This window comes from Rhincodon typus, chromosome 1 (assembly GCF_021869965.1).
Source record: "Rhincodon typus isolate 14 chromosome 1, sRhiTyp1.1, whole genome shotgun sequence".
Taxonomy (NCBI): Eukaryota; Metazoa; Chordata; class Chondrichthyes; order Orectolobiformes; family Rhincodontidae; genus Rhincodon; species Rhincodon typus.
The window spans coordinates 3019558-3024198 of NC_063332.1; the positions used below are offsets into that span (position 1 = coordinate 3019558).

The window sequence follows — 4641 nt, forward strand, 5'->3', positions numbered from 1 at the left end:
ATTATTTTGGGGATTGGTACAGGGCTATGGGGAGAGAGTGGGGCAGTCGGATTATTTTGGGGATTGGTACGGGGCAATGAGAAGAGAATGGGGCAGTGGGTTTAGTATGGGGATTGGTAGGGGTCTATAAGAACATAAGAAATAGGAGCAGGAGTAGGCCATCTGGCCCATCGAGCCTGCTCTGCCATTCAATAAGTTCATGGCTGATCTTTTTGTGGACTCAGCTCCAGTTACGCACCCGCTCACCACAACCCTTAATTCCTTTACTCTTCAAAAATCTGTCTTTGCCTTAAAAACATTCAATGAGGAATCCTCAACCGCTTCACTGGGCAGGGAATTCCACAGATTCACCACTCTTTGGGTGAAGAAGTTCCTGCTCAACTCAGTCCTAAATCTGTTCCTCCTTATTTTGAGGCTATGCCCCTTAGTTCCAGTTTCACTAGCCAGTGGAAACAACCTCCCTGCTTCTACCTTATCTATTCCCTTCATAATTTTATATGCTGCTATGAGATACCCTCTCATTCTTCTAAATTCCAATGAGTATAGTCCCAGTCTACTCAGTCTCTGCTCATAAACCAACCCTCTCAACCTAGTGAACCTCATCTGTACCCTGTGCAGTGCCAGTACATTCTTTCTCAAGTGTGGAGACCAAAACAGAACGCAGTACTCCAGGTGTGGCCTCACCAGGACCCTGTACAGCTGTAACATAACCTCCCTGCTTTTAAACTCCATCCCTCTAGCAATGAACAATTTTCCATTTGCCTTCTTAATTACCTGATGCAATTTTTTACCATTTAAATAATAGTCCTTTTCACTGTTATTCTTACCAACATGGATGACCTCACATTTACCAACATTGTGCTCCATCTGCTAGACCCATGCCCACTCACTTGGCCTACTTATGTCCCTCTGCAGATTCCCAGTGTCCTCTGAACACTTAGCTCTACCACTCATCTTAGTGTTGTCCATGAACTTTGACACACTACATGTGATTCCCAACTCCAAACCATCGATGTAAATTGTAAACAATTGTGATCCCAACACTGATCTCTGAGGCACACCATTAGCCACTAATTGCCAACCAGGAAAGCACTCATTTATCCCCATTTTTTGCTTCCTGTTAGGTAACCAATCCTCGATTCATGCTAATACATTGCCTGTAACGCCATGTACCTTTATCTTATGCAGCAGCCTTTTGTGCAGTACCTTGTCTAATGTCTGATACACCACATCTGCTGGTTCCTTCTTGTCTACCGTGCTCATAATGTCCTCAAAGAATTCCAGTAAATTAGTTAAACATGACCTGCCTTTCATGAACCCATGCTGTGTCTGCCCAATGGAACAATTCATTTCTGGGGGATGTCACTGCCTGGGCCAGTATTTATTACCCATCCCTAGATGCCCTTGAGAAGGTGGGGGTGAGCTGCCTTCTTGAACCGCTGCATTCCTCCTGCGGTGGGTTGACCCACAATGTCATTAGGGAGGGAATTCTGAGATTTTGACCCATTGACAGTGAAGGAACACTGATTTGTTTCACTTGGAGGGGAACTTGAACGTGGTGGTGTTCCCATGTATCTGTAGCCCTTGTCCTGCTAGATGGAAGTGGTCGTGGGTTTGGAAGATGCTATCTGAGGATCTTTAGTGAGTTTCTGCAGTGCATCTTGTAGATAGTACACACTCCTGCTACTGAGCGTCGGTGATGGAGGGAGTGGATGCTTGTGGATGTGGTGCCAATCAAGCGGCTGCTTTGTCCTGGATGGTGTTGAGCTTCTTGAGTGTTGTTGGGGCTGCACTCATCCAGGCAAGTGGGGAGTATTCCATCACACTCCTGACTTGTGCCTTGTAGATGATGGACAGGCTTTGGGGAGTCAGGAGGGGAGTTACTCACTGCAGGATTCCCAGCTTCTGGCCTGCTCTTGTAGCCACTGTGTTTGTGTGGTGAGTCCAGTTGAGTTTTGGGTCAATGACAACCCCCAGGATGTTGATAGTGGGGGATTCAGTGATGGTAACTCCACTGAATGTCAAGCTATTTCTTCCTTGATTATAGATTCAAGCATTTTCCCCACTACAGAAGTTAAGCAAATGAGCCTATAGTTAATAAAAACCAAAAGAACTGTGGATGCTATAAATCAGGAGCAAAAACAAAGTTGCTGGAAAAGCTCAGCAGGTCTGGCAGCAGCTATGAAGGAAAAAACAGAGTTAATGTTTCAGGTCCGGTGACCCTTCCTCAGAACTATAGTCTACAGTTACCCATGTTTTGTCTACCTCCTCTAAACAGTGGCGTCACATTTGCTGTTTTCCAATCTGCCAGAACTGCCCCGGAGTCCAGGGAATTTTGGTAAATTACCATGAGTGCAGGTGCTATTTCCCCTGCCATCTCTTTTAGTGCCCTGGGATGGATTCCATCAGGGCGAGGAGACCTGTCTACCTTTAGCCCCATTAAGTTGCCGAACACTGCCTCTTTAGTGATAATGATTGTTTCTAAGTCCTCACCTGCCGTAGCCTCCTTGTCTTCAAATTATTGGCATGTTAGTTGTGTCCTTCACTGTGAAGACTGACACAGAATACCTGTTCAATGCCTTGGCCATTTCCTCATTTCCTATTATTAAATCCCCCTTGTCATCATCCAAAAGACTAATGTTTACCTTAGCCACTCTTTTTCATTTTATATATTTGTAGAAAAGTTTGCTATCTGTTTTAAAGTTCCGAGCGAGTTTACTCTCACAATTCACCTTACTTTTCTTTATCGCTTTTCTTGTGGCTTTTTGTTGACCTTTAAATATTTCCCAATTCACTAGTTTCCCACTAATCTTTGCCACTTTGCATGCACTTTCTTTCAATTTGATACCTTCCTTTATTTCCTTAATTATCCATGGCTGATTATCCCCTTTTCCTGGAGTCCTTCCTTCTCACTGGGATATACTTTTGCTGAGCACTGTGAAAAATCACTTTGAAAGTCCTCCACTGTTCCTCAATTATCCCACCATATAGTCTTTGCTCCCAGCCTACCTTAGCCAAATCCTCCCTCATCCCGTTGTAGTCTCCTGTAGGACTCTGGGATTGGATTTTACCTTCTCACCTTCCATCTGTATTTTAAATTCAACCATACAGTGATCGCTCCTTCCGAGAGGATCTCCAACTATCAGGTTATTAATTATTCCTGTCTCATTACACAGGACCAGGTCTAGGATAGCTTGCTCCCTCATCAGTTCCATTACACACAGTTAGGGGAAACTATCACAGATCCATTCGATGAACTCCTCCTCAAGGTTGCCTTGACCAACTTGGTTTGACCAATCAATATGTAGATTAAAATCCTCCACGATAACTGCCGTACCATTTTTACATGGATCAGTTATTTCTTTGTTTATTGCCTGCCACACCATGATATTGTTATTTGGTGGCCTCTCGACCAGACCTATTAGTGACTTTTTCTCCTTCCTGTTTCTAACTTCCACCCACATTGATTCACCCTCACTAGCACACTGATGTCATCCTTAAATATTGGAGCTACAGCACCTCCCTTTCCTTCCTAATAGTCTGATACCCGTGAATAGTTAACTCCCAATTGTAGAACCGTAGAATCCCTACAGTGTAGGGTCAGGCCATTTGACCCAACAGGTCCACACTGACTCTCTGATCAGCATCTCACCGAGACCTATCCCCCTACCCTTTCCCTGTAACCCAGCATTTCCCATGTCTAATCCACCTAATTTACACATCCCTGAACACTACGGGCAATTTAGCATGGCCAATCCACCCTGACCTGCACATCTTTGGACTGTGGGAGGAAACCAGAGCACGCGGAGGAAACTCGCGCAGACACGGGGAGAATGTGCAAACTCCATACGGAGGTCATTCTCACGGTGGATTTGAACCCAGGTGCCTGGAGCTGTGAGGCAGCAGTGCTAACCACTGAGCCACTGAAGTCATGACCACTGTTATAGATCAGACCAAGCCCTCTGAAAATATTTTAAGAAGTTAGCCTAGACCCTAATGTTTTATTATTTTAAATGTAGATGTTAAGTGCAGGTTCCAGATGTGATGCAATGGGTCAAGCTACTCAACATTAGTCAAAATACAATTTATTTAAACACTATAGTTAAAATACAAACAAAAGAAAGAGGAATTTGGAATAATTTAACTGTTGGAAAACTTAAACCAAATAATAAAAAACCAGAAAGGGTCCCTGTTATTCAGAGCCCTCTCTCATACACCACTCCCCCCAGCCCTGTATTAAACTGCCTAATCTGCCCATTCCTAGCCTCACTAACATATGGCACAGGTAGTAATCCAGAGATTGGCATTGGGTTCTTCCATCATGGTGACTGAGCCAACCTCTCCCAGAATGCTCCTCAGTGATGTCTCTTCACCTTCTGTTGAAAAGGGAAATGGTGGGGAAATGGGATTAGTCTGGGATTGATACAGGGTTATGGGGAGAGAGTGGGGCAGTGGGGATTAATTTGGGGATTGGTATGGGTTTATGGAGAGAGAGGGGCAGTAGGATTGTTTTGGGGATTGTTACAGGGCTATGGGGAGAGAGTGGGGCAGTGGGATTAGTTTGGGATTAATACATGGCTATGGGGAGAGAGTAGGGCAGTGGGATTAGTTTGGGATTGATACACAGCTATGGGGAGAGAG

At 44.6% G+C, this 4641-nt stretch overlaps 1 protein-coding gene across 1 annotated transcript in view; it reads left to right on the forward strand.

Moving 5' to 3' along the window:
• Nucleotides 1-4641, forward strand: part of LOC109925295 (probable carboxypeptidase X1) — a 59470-nt gene that overhangs the window by 50486 nt on the left and 4343 nt on the right. The gene's annotated exons all lie outside the window — the stretch shown is intronic.